Source organism: Ambystoma mexicanum, chromosome 6p (assembly GCF_040938575.1).
Source record: "Ambystoma mexicanum isolate Mex_15411 chromosome 6p, UKY_AmexF1_1, whole genome shotgun sequence".
Taxonomy (NCBI): Eukaryota; Metazoa; Chordata; class Amphibia; order Caudata; family Ambystomatidae; genus Ambystoma; species Ambystoma mexicanum.
This window is the reverse complement of record NC_090935.1, coordinates 69,910,845-69,935,446: the sequence shown is the minus strand read 5'-3', so window position 1 is coordinate 69,935,446 and position 24,602 is coordinate 69,910,845.

The window sequence follows — 24,602 nt, the reverse complement described above, 5'->3', positions numbered from 1 at the left end:
TGTTCTATACTCTGTGGAAAGTACTGAAAAGTGAAACAAGGTGATAACAGTACACTAAAGTGTACCCGTCCTTCATGGAGTGCAGCTCTCTGTTTTCGTGCCACCACCTGGATATAACAAGGTATTTATGGCTATTGTGCTACTGAATTTTCATAAACATGCATTTCCTTTTAATGTTTCATTACCATAGACCACTTTGGTGGGTATGCAGATTATCAAGTCACACTTTCAACCTCATTGTTGCCCAATGCCTTAGTTAGCCTTACGTGTAATGTGAGCATTGTGTGTTTTGCAAGAGGCCGGAGCTTCATCATGATGAGTGTTAATTACAGCTGCAAAAATGCTAGCAAATCATGATTTACAGTGGCACTGCTGGCATATATTGCAGGGATCGAACAGTTGATCAGGAGCAAAAAGCGGCTTCTGTGTATCTGGCATAACCAGTTAGGCAGGAGCTACCTCTGAGGAACCAGGAGCTAATGCAGACTGTGCAGCAAATCCAGCTATGTGCAAGTTGTGAGCTCTAACTTTTTGTGTCCATTTCATGTTATCCAATATGCTCTAAATGTCCCTTAAGTGTATTCTTGATCGTCCTTTATATACATGCTCAAACATACATAGTTAATATCTCATATCTAGGTTTTTAAAGCACCACTTGCCCCAGGAGTCAAATGTAGCTCCTGGTAGCTGTTGGCACATGGCATGAATTACAAGAATACTAATGGTGGCTGAAGGCAGCGCAGGATATTGCAGGACTAGCAGCACTGATAAACGGCATGAATTACAAGAATACTAAAGGTGGCTAAATGCAGCACAGATAATGCAGGGCTAGCAGCACTATCACATGGCCTGAATTGCAAGAATACTAGTGGTGGATAAATGCAGCAGAGGATATTGCAAGGCTGGCAGAACTGACACATGGCATGAATTGTAAGACGACTAGTAGTGGCTAAAGGCAGCACAGGATATTGCAGGGCTAGCAGCACTGACACATGGCATGAATTGCAAGAATACTAGTGGTAGCTAAATGCAGCACAAGATAGCATCACTGATACATGCCATTAATATCATGAATGATTGGGGATTTAATGTTAATTAGCTGGTATTTATATTACATTATATTTTGTCGCATGTCCCTTGGGATCACCCTGGCCAGAGTAATGGTTCTGACCTTAAGGGAGAGGACTTCCTCCCAGCTCTCAGTTTAGCTAACTTCTAGCGCCCATCTAATGCAACAGGCAAGGTAACAGCCACTGAAATGGATCCCAGAGGATGCCTCCTCTCGTCTTATTCAGTACCGATATTGTGCTCTTGCTGCATTGATTCACAATTGTGTTTCGGAGGCTCAATGTGTATTTCCTTTTCCAACTCATATGCACAGCTCTATCAATGTACAACCCTCAAACCTGAAGACTGGTTCTGCAACACGTCCACAATAGTTCCTGTTGCATCTAGTGAACAGATATATATAGTGATAGAGAGATTTGACAGAACAGAAAGGCTTCAGAGACAGAGGCATAATATGCATTGCATAACACAGTGTTGTTAGTTAGCATTTCACTGTAGAAATGTTATGAGTCAAGGCGGATTAACGATGAAAGAATTTGATGGCATATACCGAAAAAACGATTGATAAAAAGTAACTAAAATAATAAACGTGTTTTGGCCTAGTCAGAGCTCATCAGTAAGGAGAAGCTGTGACTCCCTAAGCACAGTGAGCAAAGGGCCATGTCTGGATTACCCAAGGTTACTTAGGGTGAAACCCAAAGTTTTATAAAATTACAAAGGAGTGTGGGTACCCATCTACTGAAACTCCTGGCGATGTTAGTCATCCCCCACTGACCCACCACAGTGAATCTGATGACTGTTGTCTCCATGTCTCCACGACCATCAGTCTGATTTCAGAGCATACAGAGGCATGTAAACGGCTTTCCTAAACACCTGTGAATACCTGCTCTCAAATCTTGTGATGTCATCTTTGATGTCCTGGGTGTTAGTCTTAGCAGTGAATGGTGGTGGTGCGAGTTATGGTTGCTTAGCTTACCAAATATATATATATATTGACAATCCCTTGTGGAGGCTGTTCATGAAAAGTAAAGACACATGTTATGGCATCAGTGTTGTCATCAATGACATGTGTGATGTCATCTTTGAGGTCTTGGGTGTTAGTCCTTGCAGAGAACAGTGGTAGCACAAGTAATGGTTGTGTACCTTACCATAACTGGCAAATTTCTTGGGTTTTGCGGTTTTACCTGTAACCATAACGTCCCTGTAACAACGTTTTTTCATTGGATTTCATAGGTTTTTTAGTAGTGCAACTAAACCATACCATCACTTTAACAATGTTGTTTGCTAGTGAATGTCATAGGTTTTAGTAGGGCACTTTAAGCATAACGTTGCTTTAGGGAAGTTTTTTCAGTAAAGGGAGAGGGGGCTTTTAGTAGCGTGTATATATATACATATAAGCTAAGCAACCATAACTCGTATCACCAGTGTGCACTGGAAGGAATAGCACCCATGACATCAAAGATGCCATCACAAATATCATTCATGACATCACTGTGCATTTAGTTTTCATAGGAAGCCTCCACAAGGGATCGTTATTGTAATGGTGGCAGACAACTATGAAAGATTATTGGAAGAACTATCATGAGAGAAGTAGGTCATGGAGGAATGCAGTGCTATACACACCATTGTATTACACACTTCTTCACTGTACATGAAGGAACTCGTGCAAAGGTAGCCATTGTCTGCACCATGTCTCATGGAAGTGTAACCTTCAGAATCTTTCCATGTTACATAGTGAAATCATGAATGCATTCGGTTTAGAGTGTCGGGTACTGTGAAACATGTAAGAAGTAGCTATCATTGCCTTTATTACTACATAATTGCACTGCTGCTCAGAAACCATAACGCCACCACAATGCATACAAATATGACTGTATACATGTTGCCTAGCAAGCTAAAAAGGAGCAGTTTTACCAGAAACTGTTCATAACATAACTGATTATTGTCATGCACAGAAGCCAGTGCTGTGTTTTACGCTTTCCTCTGCCCCTCTATGTATATGTATGATATGATGTGAGTGAATCGTAAAGAAAGTAGTGTAAGGACATATGAAAAGGGTGCCATACACAAATATAGAACCTTTTGAATTGTTTCTTCCTGACTGTTAGTGAAGAAAGCACTTGCCCTACTTATGGTAGTGAAGAAAACAGAGGGAGCCACACATGTAATGTCATCAGTCTGTCATGAATGAGATATGTGAAGACATCTTTGATGTCATGGGTGTTAGTCTTTGCGGTGCACACTGGTGGCACGAGTTATGGTTGCTTAGCTTACCATAACTGTCGAATTTCATTTCTTTTCACGGTTTTACCTGTAACCATAATGTCCCTGTAACAAAGTGTTTACATTGAATTTCATAGATTGTTGCTAGAGCAACCTAACCATAACGTCCCTTTAACCATGTTTTTGTTAGTGAATTTGATAGGTTTTTAGTAGGGCACTGTAAGCAGAACGTTGCTTTAGCAAAGCGTTTTCTTTAAAGAGGATAGATATTTGGTACGGCAACATAACTATAACGTCCCATTTACAACGGTTCCTTACTGATTCCTTGGCTGTCCTCATAATAAGCGTGAGGAAAGGGCAAATTGTCTGCTGTATGTACCCATTAGCGCTACCCCTTACTTTTCCAAATAGTGTTGGTGTATCGTACCAATTACAGATATACATAGGAGACGGCACCTGGTTAGCGTATGTACAATCACACTGCAAGTATCCATAGGACTTCATTAGTGACCATATGTCCGCATCTTTGAATGCACTTTTAAGTAGTTGTGGAAGCGCACGTGTTTCCGTTCCACACCTAGACCCATGGTTACCCTTTTCCTTTTGCACCCCAGTAGGTGCACCCACACATGTGAGGTGCCGTTTATGTCGGGACCCCTGTGGGAAGGTATGACATCTGTTGTTGGCGATGTGTTTCGGTGAGTGGACAGAGGGAAATGTCTCTGAAATTGGGTGGAAATAAAGACAATTATCAGACATTTCGCTCTGGCCACCCACCGAAACACACCGCCAACAACACATGGCATACCTTCCCACGTCCCCACTCATGGCCTGATGAAAACGGTACCTACCGGGGGCGCAAAAGGAAAAGGGTAACCCACTGGTAACCCCAAGCCTTTAGGCACAGCACATTTTGTTCATGTGGGCAACCTGCAGATTTGGGCCTAGGGTGTCGAAGCCAGCAAGGAAAACAGGGAAATCTGGGAGCAGCAATGCTTACACAAAGGGTGTCGTTGGAAAGGGGAGATTCTCCCTTTCTCATTAGAAAATTCCCTGTCAGTTTGGTGTGCCCCACAGCCCCCCTAAAATGTGGTCTACCATTTTCACTTTTTTCCTTTGGTAACCCAACTCCCCTTGGCGCAGAGGGGCACATTGCTGTGCCAATCTGGCCCCAGGGTGCCCAAACCTTACTGCCCCACCCACTGGGGTGCCTGTACCCCACATTTTGGTGGCCCCCTCACCCTAAACGGGTAGCGGGAGCACCTTATGCAGGTCTGCCTGGACCTCATACAAATGGCTGCGTTAGGTACACCCCCCTCTATTTGGGGTGGGGGGATAGGGCCACCAAAAATTGCGGGACAGGCCCCCCAGTGGTTTGGGCAGTAAGGTTTGGGCACACCAATGTGCCCCTCTGAGCCAACACATGTTTGGTAAACAAAGAAAATAATTCAAAATGGCATAATCAACAAATACAAATACAAAGATATTTGTATTTGTTGATTTTCCATGTTAATATTGTTATGTAGACTTGTATGTGTGTGGCCATAAGCTTTTCAAACTCTCTTTAGGATCATAGTAGTGAGGGGTAATCAATTCTCTAGGGCTCTTTTTCCGGCACGCCCTCTCTCTGACACGCCCTTGCTTTGGGGCCATGGGGGGAGGGGGCCGCTTACCTATTAAGCAGCCCCCATACTACAAAGATATCCCTGGTGTCTAGTGGAATTGCTGCCCACGGATCAAGCACCCTGCGCCCTGTGCCAACAACACCCTTACACAAAGGGTGTTGTTGGAAAGGGGAGAATCTCCCCTTTCCAATGGCACATCCACAAAAAAAATCCCTGGTGTCTTGGGTCCCCACCTCTCTCCCCCTTCCCATGCTTCATTTCTGCAGTTTCTTTTTTATTTGTTTCCCCCCACCCCTGGGGGCAGACGGTCACCCACCCACCCCCAGGAGTCTCCATACATGTGGCCCCATGCTTTGGGGTCACGGGGGGAGCTTACCTAGTAAGCAGCCCCTATCTCCCCCCGCACTGTAAAGACATCCCTGGTGTCTAGTGCGCATTGCTGCCCACGGATCGAGCGCCCTGCCCTGTTTCCAACGACACCTGCCTCGATCTCCGGCTTGAAATACAGCCGGAGATCGAGGCAGAGAGAGAAGGGCACTCACCTTCTCTCTTCACCGCGCAGCCGAAAATGGCTGCTGCAGTGAATTTACTTTTAGTTTCACGCCGGCATGCATTATGCATGCCGATGTGAAATTGAAGGTAATCCAGCCCCCTGGCAGTGAGGGGGACCTCCCTCTCACATAGCCCGGGGGTTGGATTACAGTTTTGAGCGATCCCTGCTTTGCAGGGATCGCTCAAAACAGAGTGCCAAAAAGGACGAGCTATCTTGTCCTCTGCACTGCATACGTAATGTGAAGGGCGAGATATCTCGTCCTTGGCACTTAAGGGGTTAAAGAATCTTTGAGTTTTTTTTTTCTTTTTAAAGATGCTTCCCTAGAAACACTTTTGGGGGTTTTTATATGTAAATGTGTGTTTTCAACGTCAGCTCACATTCTTACAATAGGGTCTTCAGTGCAGTGTGTAGATTGTGAAACAACATTTCATTGCCAACTGTCGACAAAGAAATGCCATTTGTCTCGAAAGCTGTATGCATCGCGAACCAATATCCTCATTTTCACAGGAGAACATCCCAGCAGCACTCAAGAAGTCACACATGCTTCTGTTGACGAGAGCCTATCCAACCTCTAGATGGCGACATGAATCACTGGAATACTTCCACACTATTCTCGGGAGTATAAACGAGAAAAGCACCTCAGCAGCAGGAAAAATGCACTGCACTGCTTTCATCACAATCTTCAGTTAACGGAACACACGGGAACATGGTATGTAACAAAAAAAGAAGGCTCCAATGTGCACGATCACATGTACAGTTGCCGAAGAGGCCACGCGTCGACATTCTACAAGCAGTCTGCCGAAACAGCACGCTTTGGCACTACACCACAAAGCGTCCACTCCCTCCAAACCGAAATTGACAGACAAGTCTTCTTGGAGGGCATACACACACAGATCTTCCACAAAGCCATCACCACAACAAAAACTGTGCGTCTTGCCATGTTTGCCAGCCGCAGTTTACAAAGTGATGGAAAAAGTGAATGCCGCCCTTTCCTGTGACGCACACCCATTGTACCTGATTGACCAAAGCCCATAGTCCCATTCCTGTTGGCCAACATGGTGAGAAGGGAAAAATGTGCCACATGCCTTTCCCAAAGACCGCAAGGGCCATGCCCCGGTGAAGCAGGAACACGCCTTCTCCCTATTGGTGCTCTTTCCTGTGACCTACACCCTGAGCACCTGATCGGCCAAAGGCCATAGTCCCATTTCCATTGGGCAGCATGCTGAGAAGCGCAGAATGTAGCACGTGCCTTTCTCTGAAAACCGCGAGGGCTGCGCCCCAGTAAAGCAGCAGGAGTCCTTCTTACTATTGGCGCGCATTCCTTTGATGCACACCCTGAGCACCACCTGATAAGACAATCGCTACAGTCCCATTTCCATAGGCCAGCTTGGTGAGAAGTGCCAAATGTGGCACGTGTATGTTCCCAAGTACATGGAGGCCTGGGCCTGAGTGAAGCAGGAGTCCCTCTTCCTGTTGCCGCACACCCTAAGCATCTGAATGGACAATCCCCAAAGTTCCATTTCCGTGACCACCACCTGCAAAATCCCCAGATATGGCTTTCATGCTGTGTGCGGACGTGGGGGAATAACTTGCAACCAGTGTAGGGGGAGTTCATGGTAAGGGGAAGCTCTTAAAAGTGCCTGTTTGGTTTATATTTTTTAAGATGCTTCTACAGAAACACCTTTTTTCGTTTTTTATACCTTTTGTGTTTTCTTGTGCTCACATTAGTACAGTAAACTCTTCACTGCATCCTGTAGACGAGCAAACAGAACTGCATTGGCAATGGGTGACAACAAAATGCAATTTTCCTAGAGAAACAATGCATTTCCACAACTCATGAGGTCATTGTTGCAGAAGAACATTCCACGAGCAGACAAAAAAGTATACATGCCTCTGTTTATGAGACACCTTCCTGCGTCTGGCTCGGAACAACATCCATGAGCAGTGGCCCATACTCTTTGTGGTATTATGGATGAGAAAAGCATCCTCACGACATCCAGCAATCTCCTCAGTCTACCGCAAAAATCTAAGCAAGATAGGTAACCCATATGCATGCCGCCGTAGTAGATGATGATGCCATCTACTACTGCAAAATTGGCAAGGTCTTTGCAAAAATCATACATATCGGCAACATTGCTCTCATACACATAGTTCCACAATGTGTCCACTCCTTCCAAACCACAATTGTGGTCTAAGTGTCTTTGCAGGTCATAGTTGTGCAGATCTGTGACAAAGGGATCACCTACAGTCAACACAATGCGTTTCACCATGTCAGCCAACATCAGTACGCAGAGTATAATGCACAACAGTTTCATCTCCCCTTCCTGTTAGCCACACCCATAACACCCGATTGGCTAATCCCCACACTGCCATGGGCAAGGTGGTGTAAAGAGCAGATTTTGGCACGTGCGCCTCCCAAAGTAGCGCGAGACCTGCACCCCTGTAAAGCTGGAGCAGTCCTTCTTCCCTTTCCACTATCTTCTCTGCAGCTCTGCTTCATTGGGTTACGCATAAATAGGCACACACGCATCCACCAATTGCATCAAAGCCGCCATCATCCAAAACTGTCACTCCTGTACAACACTTGAAATGTACAGTTACACATTTACAGTACAAATGTCGTGCAAGCATGTCCACTACAAAGTTCAATCTTAAGTATGCACGATGTCTCCATCCGCATACATCCACAAAGCCACCCATGATGTGGCATGTCTAATCCTGAAATTACTGCGTAATGCACTACCTTTTCGTGATAGTGAGGTGGGGGGGAAGTGGGGTAAACACTTTCAAAGTGTGTAGGTGATTCGGTCTTCCAGCGTAGATGTATAAAGGTTGTTTTTTTTTAATCATTTTTTTTACGTGCTTGCAAGCAACTTTTTTTATATCACCACTTTATATGCGTTCCTGTGTGCCTCTCCTCACATTTTGTACCACATTCTGGTCATTGCTTCTTGCACAGTGTAAAAGAAAATGGCATTGCCAATGGCGCTCAAATAAATGCCATTTCTACGGAACCACTGCATATTTTGTAACCTCATGATTTCATAGTTGTTGGAGAACATGCCAGCAGTCTGCATAAATTCACGTATAATTCTGTTTATAGCACACCTTCCGTCCTCTGGCTGGGGACAAATTACACTGTCATGGACTCATACTCCCCTTAGTTTTATGCATGAGAAAACGACCTTGGCAGTAGGAAAAATACACATCACTGCGGTCAGCAACCTCTTCAGGTGGCAGATTAATCGTCCACATGACATGTAACCCAAATGTAACTTCCATAGTGCACCACGACAAAGTCAATGTTCGTGACGGACGCCACATATCTGCAAAGGTGAACCATCTGGCCAAAACTGCAGTCACCCTGACAGGCCTATAATGCGTCCACTCGTTACAACCCAAAATTACCAGCAACGCCTCTTTGCACGTAACACCTGTGCAGATGACGTGGAAAGTTATCACCGACGATATGCAATGTCCGTCTATCCATCTCAACCACCTCACGACACAGTATTGGGATGAATTGGGACCTCCCCTTCCTGTGAACCACACGCTAAACTCCTATTTCCCACAATTCCATTTCCCTTTCCACCCTGCTCATAATGGCAGGATGTGGCATGTGTGCTTTCCAATCTACAGTGAGGGCCACGGCCCAGTAAAGCACACACCAATACTTCTTCCCTTTGCACAGTCATTTTTGCAGCACTCCCCCATTGGGAGCTGTCATATTTTCAAACACGCATGCAGCAATCACATAGAAAGGCTCTGCAATGCACACTGTCATTTCTATACACCACTCCATATTTACCTTTAAACACTCTGAGTACACGTTCTGTTTGACTGCAAAGCCCCTCCACCCGAAACTTCTGCTAAATAATGCACGCTTGCAGCATACCTAACATTATGCACAAACGTAACATAGGTAGCAGCACTTCTACCCAACTCCCCCACACCATAAAACACCTTTTCACGAAAAGGTGTCAGACTTAGCAGAATCCACAAACACACCACAGCCTGCACCACCCCTATGCACTGCCATTCACAAAGTATTGTGGCACTGGCAACCTATGCACAATGGTTATAGGTGATAGGATCTAAAACAAAAGGATTGAATGCCTTTTTTTCGACACCAAAAGGACCTAAAAAAGGGTCACATTTTTTTGTTTATGGGGGTTCCCCCAACCCACATTTTCTTTTTTAGATAAACTTTTTTTTGCATACCAAACTTAAAAAAATATATAAATAAATAAATAAAAAAGCATTTAACCCTTTTTTTCCGGTCCTTATGGATTCGGAAAAAAGGGCATTTGATCCTTTTTTTCGATCCTTTGGCTGGACACCATGCACAACAGCTTCACAATACAGGGCCTACTACAATATAGCTGCACACAGCAGAGTAACAAACCACATATAAGCTGCACTTCAACCATACCCACCTCCATACTCATATTACATACACACGGCACCCTGTGCCCACACTACGCAACTTCTCCCTGCACCATCTCAACTGCACACCAAATACTGTAGCATTTTGCAACTATCACCATAACCATGGAACGCACAATACATGCTTTGCAACTCACTTGTGGTGCTGTAGCACGTCAACAATGTGCTTCACACCCATTATCCAAAGATCACCACACCTCTTGCAACAAGGGTGGTTCTGGGAGTGTCTCTACTACCAGCCTATATCCCTGGTTAGAGTCTCAACCAGAGTCTTTAGCTCACCATCCTTTCACAGAAATGAAATATCCACTACATATCAGTCCTAGTTCTGCCCAAGGGCAGTCCAGCATCGAAATGCCTGGCAATTCTCTTCTGAACAAGAGTACCAACAGCAAACCCAGACACGTGTTTCGGCCTGGTTGGGCCTCATCAGTGAGGTGGAGCTGTGCCTCTCTGAGAACAGTCAGCAAGGGTTCCACATCTGGATTACCCTAGTAATTTAGGCTGAAAACCCAAAGCTACTTAATATGCAAAAATAAGGGGGGTTCTGGGAGTTTCTCTACTACCGGCCTATATCCGGCATTAGAGTCTCAGTGTTAGGCAGAATCACATGCAGTACCCTTTGGGAACACTACATGCAATTAAGACTACAAATGTCAATACAATTGCACCTTTGGTGCAAGTCTGTACTACACAGTAAGTGGTAGCAGTGGCTGAGCAGCCAGACTTACCTCAAGAGTTGAGTGAGCAGTAGAACAAGTTACACAAAGGACCAACTAATACACTGATTAAAAAATACACAAATTCAAAGTTTCTTGTTAAAAGAATATACATTTATTTACAGTCAGTTAGAAAACATTGCACTAGTACGAGCAGGTCAATATCACACACTAATACACTACAATAGACACCACCAATATGTTACTGAACAAATTCAGCTCCCCTGACGTGGGAGCAAAATGGCACTTCAGTTACTTAAAAAGTGGATAAAAAGACAAGGTTATAAGAAATGCAGCCCACATACATTCATAGGCAGGGCAAAGGGTTACAGTTAGCTACACCCAGCAATTCAATTCAAAAGGCCTGGCCAAAAGTAAATTGTTCAGAGTCTTTGTATAGGATAGCACAGTTCTGCTAGTTAACGGTTAAGTCTTTGCCACAGATTTTTAAAGAATTTGGCTAGGCGAAAAGTTTGACCAATGTTTAGGGAAGGACAAGCCTTCAAAGAAGGGAAAGTTCCACTGACTTTTGCGATGGACAAAAAGGTTTCTGGACCGCGTTTGCACAGTACCTTTTCAATGAGGACGAGCTGTAGATGAGGCAGTTGTTCCTGGTAGTTCGAGCTGACCTCGCTGTTCCTGAGCTTCAGTTGTGGGGACATGAAGGAGGATGTCAGGAGGTTCCTGCACTGCCCAGGGAAGAGGCCACAAGCTTGGCTCAAACGTTGGTTTAAGGTGCGAGTGCCTTAAATACCACAAACTGGTATCCTTCCCACTGGTTATCTGGTTTTCTACAGTACTCTGCAGAAAATTCGACCAGGAGGGGACGGTTTCCAGGCGGCTTGTGAGTTGGTTCATTCCACCAAACTCAAGGGAAGAAGTTAATCTTGAAGGGCTTCTCTATCAATGGAGTTTCAGGCAATTCAGACCTGCAGCAGGGCTCCACCAGTCGTCCAGGAGTTGCAGCAGTCGTCTTCCTTCAGCTTGTCTTCGCTTCTTCGTTCCAGTGGTCGACTCTGATTTCCAAGTCCCAGAGACCTGCTTTTAAACAGTTTTCCACCATTCATTCCAGCCTGGTTGTCACATACACAGCAGGGTGGCTGTCCTTGCCGGACAGCCAGCCAGCCAATCACGCCAGAATGCATTCATGTCTCCTAGGAGACTAAGCACAGGGAGTTTCAGGCACTTTTCTCACATCCTGTCCACTCCAGACACCCTGGCGCCAGAGGAGGACTTCAGCACTGAAGCCCGCCAAAGGCCAACAAACAAAGAGACCAAACCTGGTTTGGGCACAGAAACAAACACAAGAAGGACCTTTCCTAAAAGAAATGGCGAAAAAGGTTGACCAGAGTTTGTTTTCACAGATAGGTCTTGGGCTCCATATTGAAAAACATGTCTGTCCCGATTTTTCACTACCGTTGTTCAAGGTCGGGATAAATCATGGTAGTTTGATCTAAACCATTGCCACCAGCCATTAAAAGTATGAAAGAGTAACATTTGACTGTTACATGAGTGTTTTGACTCAGGGGAAGCTAGGCAACCCCTCCAGCACTCTATGGGAAGATAGTGTGTGCTTGGTCAGTAAATTTAAAGTGACTAGTAAAGTCAATTTAACTTGACATGCTATGGAAGACAGTAGTCAGTCCCAGAGAAGGTGTTTAAACCTTAGGGAGTCTGAAAGACACCCCTGTGCCACTGTACTGAGGGTGTTGTGTGACACACAGAACAAGATGATGCCTATGGAGTTGGTTTAAAACACTATAACCAAGGAACACAAAAGTAAAACACATATCAAAATACCTGGAAGAGTGGGAAAAAAGGAGCACACTCTTCCCATGTAGAAAAATCAAATCCTAGAAATCCAGCAAAGAGAATTCTCCCTAACACGCAACCAGAGTCTTTAGCTCACCATCCTTTCACAGAAGAGAAATTTCCACTACATTTCAGTCTTTGTCCTGCCCAAGGGCAGTCCAGCATCGAAATGCCTGGCAATTCTCTTCTGAACAAGAGTTCCAACAGCAACCCCAGACACGTGTTTCAGCCTGGTTAGGCCTCGTCAGTGAGGGGGAGCTGTGCCTTTCTGAGAACAGTGAGCAAGGGTTCCACGTCTGTATTACCCTAGTAGCTTAGGCACCACCATCGAGCTATGCAGCAACACATTGCAACAGTTACCATAATGTACAAACAAAACATTCTCTCCTGCACCCCTGTGCACTTTCAATCACATACTATGGGCGTACCCACTTCCATTCACAAAGTTTTATGCCACTGCCAAACTACCCACATTCTGTTTGCAACATTGGCCTATAACGGCTAAAATGTGCTCCACAACAATTCCTTACATGTCACCACCTCAAACTGATGCACAGTCAAAAATGCATTACTGCCGTGGGTGTACTCAAGGCATAGGCTCTTAAGTGCATGGGCTACGGCCTACGGCCTTCGGCCATGCACCCAATAGTCTAGGCCTTGAACACACCCACAACAATGGAATGGCATCATGCATGTCACCATGTTAGCAACTACGACAATCCACATACACACCACTGCCACCAGCACTCCTACCCAACCTGTGCACCGCCATTCAGCTATGCAGCAACAAAATGCAACAGAGAACATAACGCCCAAGTGGGCAGTTACCATTATGCTCAAGCGTAACATACGTAGGTAGCTGCACTTCACCCTAACTCCCCCACACCATAAAACACCCATTCACGAAAACAGGTTGCAATTAGCAGAATCCACAAATATATCACAGCCTCCACCTCCTGTTACGCTCACCTGGTCTCTGCGGAAACGTTGGGGCATGGTTGTAGCACTCCCAGGAATTAGATTACCCCTGTCAGGCCTCTCCCTCTGCAGATAAGATGTGCGCGGCAGTAGTTGGTGACACTGCTCCTGCGTGGATATGAGAGGATGTGAGTGCGCTGATTGTACCTCTCAAACTCTTCTCCCCAAGGTGTGGTTTCTGTGAGCATGTATCGGCCCATAAGGCTTACCTGTTAATTATTGATGATAAGCACTACATCCTGCTACTTCTGGCAGGGGCGCTCGTCGATGGGATGTAGTTCCTTCACTGATTCCCAGTACGTAACAGTCCAGTCCAGCTGCGATTATGCTTCTCCTGGTTAGTAGTAAGTGTCTCTCAATGTCTCTTTCTCTTTCCCTTTCTTTTTACTCTTTGTCTCTTCTTGTTTTAATGTTTTTGTACTATTGCTCCCAATATTGTTGTCATGTCCGGAATAGTGTTTGTCTTCTGTTTTCTTCCCAATAGGTGGAAATGCGGCCCAAAAGCAGCTGTGGGGCAAGGGACGCGCCCGGGTGGAGGATGGCTGAATCCGCAATGTCCGACAGCAGGTAAGTGATGGTTTAAGGAAAAGCGCAAGGGTCGGTGGTAGCGCTACCTTAAACTGAATATCTTTTAAGAGTTTAACCTTGTCTTTCCTTTTTTCCTTGTAGGGGCTGCTCTCGCGGACGGAGCGTGTCGTGCTGTGATGTCAAGATAAAGATTTCAGCGTTCCGGAAGACTTGACGATGAGCTGCGGTGCAAAGATGAAGACTTCAGCGTTCCGGAAGATTTGAAGATGAGCTGCGGTGCCAAGATGAAGATTTCAGCGTTCCGGAAGATTTGAAGATGAGCTGCTGTGCCAAGATGAAGATTTCAGCGTTCCGGAAGATTTGAAGATGAATGAAGACGTGCACAGGTGAGAGCAGGGTTCCCCAGGTGATAGGTATGGTGGCAGGAAGCAGGATTTCCAAAGGTAAGTCTGATCCCAGGTGGCAGTGAACGCTACGCTGCATGGAAGTGCAGAATAACGCAAAGTGTCTGCCTCAGGGTTCGGAGCAGTTTATATAGCCGGGATCGTGGGGACGCTCAGTAGGCCCGGCTTGCCTGCCACACCCTGCCACTACTAGAGAGACAGCACGTGCAAGCCACCACAATAGCCACACCCAAGAGGGCTGCTTTAGTGAATGGGAGTTCCCATGTAAAATACACTTTGCACCCAAAATGAGGTGCTATGTTCATTTAAAAGCACTTTTGTCCCAAATAAATTTTCTTGCTTACTGTTATTCATGAGCCTGGCACCAAAGACGCCAGGACTGTGTCCATCCGGGCCCCTTGTGTATGTGGCCCTTTAATGTTTGCTTTCCTGGCCCGATGACTATGACACCTCCTCTACCCACAGCCATTCAGAAAGTATTGTGTCACTAAACACAACATTGTGCCTGCTTCAACAACATACATAGGTCTTCAACACAACCACATCAACGTAATGCCACCATGCATGTCTCCAACTACGACCATCCACTTACACACCACTGGCACCAACAAATTGCAACAGTTAATATAATGTACAAACAAAACACTCTCGCCAGCACCTCTGTGCACTTTCATTCACATGGTTGCACCCACTTCCATTCACAAAGTACTGTGTCACTGCCAACCTACCCACATTCTGTTCACAACACTGGCCCTACTGCAACCAATCTGCACGCACCACCCTCTACTGGATGCAGAGAAAAAAAATGCATTCCTACGGTGGGTATGTTGCAGCCCCACGCTCTTGAGTGAATGCCCTACAGCCTATAGCCGACGGCCTTCGGCCATGCACCCAATAGTCTAATCCTTCCACACACCCACTGCATCTTCATTCACCCATGCATGCCACCATGTCCCCAACTACCACATTCCATCTGCAGCACACAGCCACCCGCGCTCCCACCCAACCTATGTCATGTGCAATTCACTCCACTTATGCAGTTAACCTACCACCAGTCACCGCGAAAAGAAGTTGCTGCAAACAGGTTGTGGCAGAAGCTATGGGGCTGTTACGACAGCTGCCTCCAATCACCACTCAAATTACGTGCCTACATATGTCACATGAACCATTTCTCACTTCCCCACCCATTCACTCCCATATTGCCGCCAAACACATTGCGTACCGTAATTTTTCCAGACCCTTTCGCTGCCGCACTGTCATCCAATACACCATCGCGGCTTTCCCAAAAAATGTTGACGCACATCACGGTTCCCTCGAGCCAACCACTGGCTGCGTCCACATTTCTCAGAGAGCATGCTGTACCACGAGCCAATGACACTTCTGTCTGCGGAGCGAACAGGGAAATGGCCCGCGGAGCGGAACCAGATATCACACATTTTTAGTGATGTGCATTTCAGTTCTTTGCAACAAAAGTACTGGTTGGATTTACACCAAACACACAAAAGCACGCTATCTGACACAAGCCGTTCGGCCTGTAGCCGTGCGCAAAGTTTTTCCCCATTCAGTCTATGTAAAAAGAATTCAGAGCTGACCATACACTTTTTTTGCAAAGTTTAGTGAGGATTCGTCCAGGGTAAGTGAAGTTATAAGCCGCCAGAAAAGTGCTCTACCTATGAAGTTTAGCAACTTAACCGCTACTGCGGGCCGTGTAACATCATCATAATATACAATTCAAAGCACAAAATTCACTGCCTCAATAAAGGACCAAATTTGGTCCACAATTTTCATTCAAGCTAGCCCCATTGTAACCTGGCTCTAAGGTGCATGTGAAAGCATGCACCCCCTGCAGTTTCAGACAGGATCTCAGCATAATATCACCACAGCATGCCAGCCAGTGATTGTATAGGTGCTGGCATGGTATTTATAGAGTCTCAAGCTTGGAATTCCCCTTACCATGAAATGTCATTAGGTGGTCAGAGCATCAGCTTCTGATTCTAGCCTATATAACTTGGATATTTCTCCCTTCATTTGTGTGATGTATGTAAATAATCAGAGGTGTACAACTTGGTGAAATATCAGCTCTAGCAACTTGTTCTGAAGCATCTTGCCATTTTATCAGCTCCTACCAACTTGCTCTGAAGCACCTTGCCATTTTATCAGCTCCTAGCAACTTGCTCTGCAGCAACCTGCCATTTGATCAGCTCTTAGCAACTTGCTCTGAAGCATCTTGACATTGTATATGCTCTTAGCAACTTGCTTAGCATCTTGCCATTTGATCTGCTCTTAGCAACTTGCTCTGAAGCATCTTGCCATTATATCAGCTCTTAGCAACTTGATTGGAAGCATATTGCTATTTTATCAGCTCTTAGCAACATGCTCTGAAGCATCTTGCCATTTTATCTGCTCTTAGCAACTTGCTCTGAAGCATCTTGCCATTTTATCAGCTCTTAGCAACTTGCTCTGAAGCCTCTTGGCATGTTATCTGCTTGCTCTGAAGCATCTTGTCATTTTATCTGCTCTTAGCAATTTGCACTGAAGTATGTTGCTGAAATATCTATCTAGGCCCTAAGTCATGGACTGGCTGTTTTTGTCCTAGCTCTTAAGCAGTGTAAATTAAAGGGCTCCTGGCAATTCCCTGATCTGTCCTGGTGTAAGGATTAATACAAAAAGCAAATGATCAGGGTTTTTGTTGTAGTTTGTGATTTACCATGTACCGCCCATCCCCTTCTTGTCTTGTGGCATCTGGATACACCTATCTATAGGCACCATACAAATGTCCAATAAATAAATAAAATACATAACATGAGTGCATGTTGAGTTTAAAATGTGTCTAACTCTTTTTTAGCTTTGTGAACCTTACCAAACTGGATGTATATACATTAACTAATGCCTTCTTGACTCAGGTAAATGAAAGCACAATGAGTACTGTTTTTTTCTCCATCAATACCTCACAGCATCCTGAAACCATGCTCTTGTTCTGCATTGCAATCCGTTATAAGCCCTGGAATAGAGAACTGGATTCAGTTTGTTGGACATATCAACCATATAGACTGCATGCCAACTCACCTGTCTTTCCACATGCACTAAAGGCGTTATGGGTGCTCAGAACCTGGTAGTACTCCTTGCATGGGTCCCTGACAAGTCAGCGTCCTTGTTGACAGTTTCTCTTCATTGGCTCTAGACCATTTTGTCCTGTGGGAACTGTGGCCCGGTTTTGCAGACCTTCCACCAGGTAAACAACAACAGTTCTTGTCATTATTTCATTAAAAGCACCTGGCAGGGGATGCAATGCTACAGATAGATTTTATACTTCGGATGCTTTCAGCCATGGAGCGATTCGTCTGGTCCTGTGGCAGCTATGTTTGGGTCAGGACCATAACAGGTGTTAACGACTTTTATTGGGTTTTGACCAGCTACTTTAGTGGTTGTCTGTTGTCAATTTCCTCTTCCTCATATTAAGTGAATCTTGCTAATACAAACAGTCTCTGCTCCTGTGCCCTCCATGGTATTGGGATGTATGGTTGCTGGAGAGTGTCAGGGCTAAATGCATCTTGCCGGTGCATTTGGGCTAAGCCTTTGAGATTATTCACTAATCAGATGCTGTTTATTTTAGTGTGTTTATCCATCAGGATCTTCAGCGATACAGGGGAACATGTGAAAGTATTTGTCTTGCAGAATTTCACTCAAACCTGAAATTCTGAAGATTTAATTTCAGACAAGTTCTTTAGTACACAAAGGAAATCTTTTGACTGCATACTTTGATGCATAGGTTTTACCTCTGTCCATGAGGGAGATTAAAGCAACTTCAGGTCTGAACATGTCATTCAGTAATCTTTTAGGCTGGAGCATTATTCCATAGGTTTATTTAGCTTACACTGTCCTTTTATTTTTATGGTGTATTTAGACGACTTCACGTTAATAAAGGTAATGTACAAAAAGTGGTGCTCTTGTTGTAATATTTACATAACTGCACTTTGACATACCTTTAAACTGCATTACTTTATCACAAACTCACACAAACAAGTGAAGTATCATTTCAGAATATTATAGTGGCCCTCTCCAGGTCAACAAAGAGAACAGATATAATATAGAACATAGTCCTTACTAATTTATTGACTCATATAAATCTTGAAGGAAACATTAGAACTACACCTAGATCTACTATCAGAACATATGATGTATTCTCACCAAAAATTGAAATGCAACTAGATGTCTGAGTTTGTGTATAACTTTACAAAAATAAATCCATAAATACAGGTATTATTATTTTTCTTTTTGTTCTGAATGTGGAAACATACCTGCACTCTCTGCAACAATGTTACACAAGAAGAAATCCCTAACGAGCGCTTTGTGTATGTATCCATTCCAAATTGTGAATCCATTCCATTTCAGCAACATGTACAACATGCAAACCATGGCAGATTATGTACTAACTGCAATTCAGATACTCGCTCCACCTTAATAATACAAACACATAGTAAATACTTAATACTAATGCTTCTACGTTATAATGCAGATGGTACCAAAAACAACTGCAAGGTGACTGGATTCACATATGGTCAAGTATCACTTGGTAGAAAAACCTTCACAACAATAGGTATAATCTACCACACTGGAGCCACAACCAATGCAGGTCACTACACTGCATATATAAAAAAGAAATGTGGATGGTTTGAATGTAATGATAGTACCATTACTCTAAAGCAGAGATTACCAGCAAATCTTACAAATGTTTATTTAATACCTTTAAAGCCAAAATGTAATAACTAATCTGAATTTAAACATTAACAAACTGTTAGAATACGCCAACAGGTATCCTAATATCCAAAGATTATATAACAACCAAACAGATAAATCAATACCACTAAATTAAAAAAAAATAATAATTACAGTTAGAATACGCCAACAGGTATCTAACTGCTTCAGAAATCTGCAACAAAAATATGGATGGATACTCTAAAGCAGAGATTACCAGCAAATCTTACAAACACTTTTTTAATCTTCTTAAAAACAAAATGTAATAACTAATCTGTACTTCGACATTAAAAAGAATTCAATGAAAAAACTATAAACTGTTAGAATACGCCAATAGGTATCTAACTAGCCCAAGAATGTATAACAACCAAAAAGATAAACGAATACCAATAAATTGTAACAAAAAATGGGCAGTTACTAAACGCCATCAGGTATGTAACTGCTTCAGAAATCTGCAACAATCCAACAGTGTAAACACTGAAAGGAAACAAACAAAGACTGTAGCAAAACAAAAAAGTTTTTTTTAATCCGACAAGGATTTTTTTTTCCCACAGACCCAATGATTTCAAAAACAAACACAGAAACTGAGCAAAATGCACAGTACACTGGTTTGTAAATCAAATATGAGGGTAAAAAAAAAAGCTGAAATATCTATTATGAAATGTAATGTCTTTATAGAATACATACACTAACAAGCTCTTTTCATTTATCAGAGAACTTGAAAAAGAATACTTCCTCCAGGTACCAAACTCACGTAAAAAACATATCGAATGCCAACAAATCATGCAGTAAGCATAATTGAAACCATTTGAAAGATAATCATATCTATAGATATGATGTATGGCTGTGATATGGTGCAGTGGTTGTGATCAGGACCTAGAGTATTGAGTATACAGCCTACAGCCTTCACCCATGCACCCTGCCACAACCACCACAACATATCACACCCATAGTAGCTTATAACTTCAGTATTTATAACTTCGGCCTTCGGTACAGTCTGGACACAACTTCAAAACATATCACACCAATGTTTGATTCTATGGGTGTGATCGATAGGTGTGATATTTGACCTTGTACCCAAAACTCTAGGCCCTGGCGGCAACCACTGCAGCATATCACACCCATAGATCACACCCACAGAATCAAACATTTTTAACTATGATCACACCCATAGAATCAAACATTTTTAACTAGGCATCATGGAATTTTTAATGTCCGCGGAAACCTTGGATGTCCTTAGAACAGTTTCTACTTGCCTGCGAACAATACAGACAGGTATAGTGTCCTCCATTTTCATTTATTTGCGAACATCCCGAACACAGCGTGTGTTCTTAGAACAGTTTCAACTTGCCTGAGAACAGTACGGACATCCCGAACAACACGTGTGTTCTTAGAACAATTTCAACTTGCCTGCAAACAGTACGGACAGGTATAGTGTCCTTAGGACACCTCCATTTTGATTAATGGCGGACATCCCGAACACCAGGTGTGTTCTTAGAACAGTTTCAACTTGCCTGCAAACAGTACGGACAGGTATAGTGTCCTCAGGACACCTCCATTTTAATTTATTTGCAGACATCCCGGACACCGCGTGTGTTCTTAGAACAGTTTCAACTTGCCTGAGAACAATACAGACAGGTATACTGTCCTTAGGAAACCCCCATTTTCATTTATTTGCAGACATCCCGGACACGGCGCGTGTTCTTGGAACAGTCTCAACTTGCCTGCGAACAGTACAGACAGGAATAGTGTCCTTAGGACATTCCCATAGTGAAAGATTACGGACATCAAGGACAGCGCTACTGTCTGCGGACACAACAAACACAACAGCGGTGCCTACCACCTAAATAGATACAATATTCGAACCATCTCTTACCCCCCATCAACCCCAAACAGTCTTACAGACCAACACACTTGCCAAAATGTCCCCACCATTTGACACTGCGCTGTCCGCAGACGTCGCGATTACAAGATGGCAGACTTTTCCAAAAATCTGACGCACTTCACGCTCGTCACCATCCAATCAGCGAACACGTTGCATGTCCGTGGACAAGACGCAAGCCGATTAGCCAATCTGGACACTGTCTGCGGACCGAACAGGGAAGTGTGTCCGCGGACCGGACATAGATTACACATTTTTTGTGACCTACTTTTTGGTCATTTAAAAAAAAAAACTACTGGACAGATTTTAACCAAATTTACAGAAGCACACTTTCGGGACCAAGCTGCTGCTCCTGGTCCAAATTTGATGAAAATCCATCCAGCGGTTTGGGCTGTAGGCGTGAGCAAAGTTTTTCCCCATTCAGTCTATGGGAAAAAAAAGACATTTTGGGACCTCCACCTATAACTTTTCCCCCCCTGGACCAAACCTCACCAAACTGCAAAAAAATTCAGAGTGGGCTATATACTTTTTTTGCAAAGTTTGGTGAGGATTCGTCCAGGGAGAGCGAAGATATAAGCTGCTCAAAAAGTGTTCTTCCTATGGAAACAGCAACTTAACTATAACTACACGCCCACTACCGTGGGCCGTGTAATATATAATGTGTAAACTTGTGTTGTTTGAGGAGACTCTGGTTTGTTTGACTCCATGGCGTCATCTAGCCCCTCCCAACAATTTGTACAATAAACTTGCTTTACGGATAAACTTGCACTAATTTCTTAAGAGGTGGGCCTACTTTGGGTCATGGAGATCGGAGCGCCACCCATGCATTTTTAGGGACCATGAAGGGACTCGAACTTCAGCCGTACAACACCTCAAACAATGACCTGAACCCTTTCCAATCATATTTTTAACCCATTAACATGACAGAGACAGCTATAATTCACACACTGGATGTGCCCCACAACTTCAATGACAAAGCAAAAACAGCACCTTGGCATACTCCTCAAGCTCTCTGCAGCTTTTGACACCATCAATCACACTATTTTTCTAAACATAGTAATGCACAAGGTGACCCTCTCAGGCCCTGTTCTTGAATATTTTACCTCCTTTCTGTCTTACAGGACACACTATGTCTCCATGCCCCTGTCTATCCAACCAGACCCCAGTTAAGTACAATATTCTAAAAGGATAACTATTATCTCTGTTTCTGTTCACTCCATATGACAAGATCCATTTTGGTTTTCGCAGATGACATGCAAATATATTTCCAACCCCCAAACTCTTTGGATCTCCAAACCCTCAAAAATTCATCCCCACCTGGAGGGTCACCAACTTCTTGAAACTCAGATCAGCCAAAACACTCCCCAACAACACCTTTGGCCCCCTACATGCCATACAAAACACAGCAGCAAGATGCTGCCTGCACTTACCAAAAGGCTCACACATAGCACCAGCTCTCTTGCTCTCCACACCTTGGAGAATTACTTTCAAAGGACACTGCATCTTATATGTTAAAGTTATAAAATTGTCATGTTGTTGTTTCACTCTCCAATCTATTTTGGTGCTTCCTCTTCCCTCATTACACAATGTAATGTATCTATTTTTGAAAATGTTATTATTCTTACATTTGTTTAAAGTGCAGTCCTGGAAAGTACGTCATAATTCATCACTCTGACGATTCATCTTTCAGACCTTCCTTCCGCTACCTTCGGCACCTACTAGCTTTCATCTATGCCATTGAAGAGATCAACAGAAACCCTGAACTGTTACCAAATCTCACATTGGGTTATCAGATTTATGACTCATGTTCCAGTGCATTGAAAGCTCTTCATGGTACGTTGAGCATATTATCACAACAAACAGTGCCAGTACCAAACTACATCTGTCAGAGGAAGGGCCCTTTGGCTGGTTTGATCGGAGATCTGTCCCCCGCAACGTCCCTCTCGATAGCTCATCTCGTGGAACTCTACAAACTTCCACAGGTAGGAGTGGCTGGTGGACTTGTTGCAGAAGATACAGTACTTGTCATCAACATTTGTCATTTCTGTCGACCCTCCTTGAGCCATTTGACACAATATGATATCCTGCATCCTTATTATTTTGTTTCCCATTACCAATATGCTTACATGAAAACCTACTGTATTGATCTACTCATTCCACAGTGTGGCGCTAGTAGACATACACCAGACTGCCCATATCCAACATATCACATTATATACTGTCCTGCAGTTTAGGCACTAAATACCAACAAAATGATTGTCACTTGGCACAATGTGCTGTGTACGCTTGTTAGAGCATTGGTAGTGTGCAAGTTTGAAAGCTAAACCTTGCAAAAATGGAGCATCCTTAATAGCTGCGTTTTAATCTCTCTACTTGTTTTTCCAGTTCTTATCTTTTATTTGTATATGGCTGAAATATTAGGAAGTTTAATGTATGAAAGGAAAATTATGTTAATGAGACAAGAGTATAGAGCTTGTCAATTATGTAATGGTCACTGATGTTGCAATCCCCACCAGAATGTACTGACAGTGCTTCTACCTCAGTGTTAAGTTGAGTTCCTGGCCCAGAATGACAGCAGTGTAGGAACAGAAAACATCTTTACTAAGTTCCAGCTCCTTGTAGAGAGTACAGGAATACATTTAGGGCACATCACATAAGTTTTATGGACAGAACATTCACAGCATCCTCTCAAAGTCATCCCATCTTCTCAACTGACATCACACAAAACCATTCAGAACATAACATTCTCACACACAGCATTCCATGTCAGTGACTCCTAGCATTCCATGCATACAGGGCAGGGTGCAGGGAAAGATAAGATACAACATATCTCCCCCCCTTAAACAACACAACACAACACCCACAAAGCAAGAGACATACATACACACAGAATCCCAACACATGTACGTTCCTCAACTTCCACAACAAACCCTTGCAGTGACGCACCCACACACACAAACATTGGAACTGTCCTCACCCAGTGGGACAATATGCACCATAAAATGCCACTCCGTTTCCTCTACCGCTAAGGATAGACACCAACCACTGAAGAAAGGATATCACATCCAAACCATTCAACAACTTCAGGCTTCCAGTCCCAAACCACACGACAGAGGCAACATCATGCCGTACTAGCATGCAAAGTACCCAAGAGCACACAGAGAGTGGATCTCCCAAAACACACACGGAGCGTGGATTTCCCAACACACAGTATACCACACACTTGCCATATCATAAACAAAGCACAGCCACCAAATACAATGATAACCATTCCACTGCAACTCACTGGCTGCCCTCGATAACATGTGCACCATTTCCAACACGGCAGGGTACTCCAAGTACCCTGGTTAACCAGCATCCCATAGAAAGAGCACTCCAAGTACTCCGGGTATCGACACCACACAATACGCCTGTGCTGAAGGACCACATTTTACAACTTCAGCAACTCCAAGTCAGAAAGTGAAGCACAACCACACCTCATCATGACCCACGACCCAGACAAAGCACAACATATATTCTAGACAGTTATCACAATTCACTAAACACATTAAGATAAACCTCCCTTGCTGTTTACTTAAAGCATTGAAACTATGCACTTGAAATTCAATT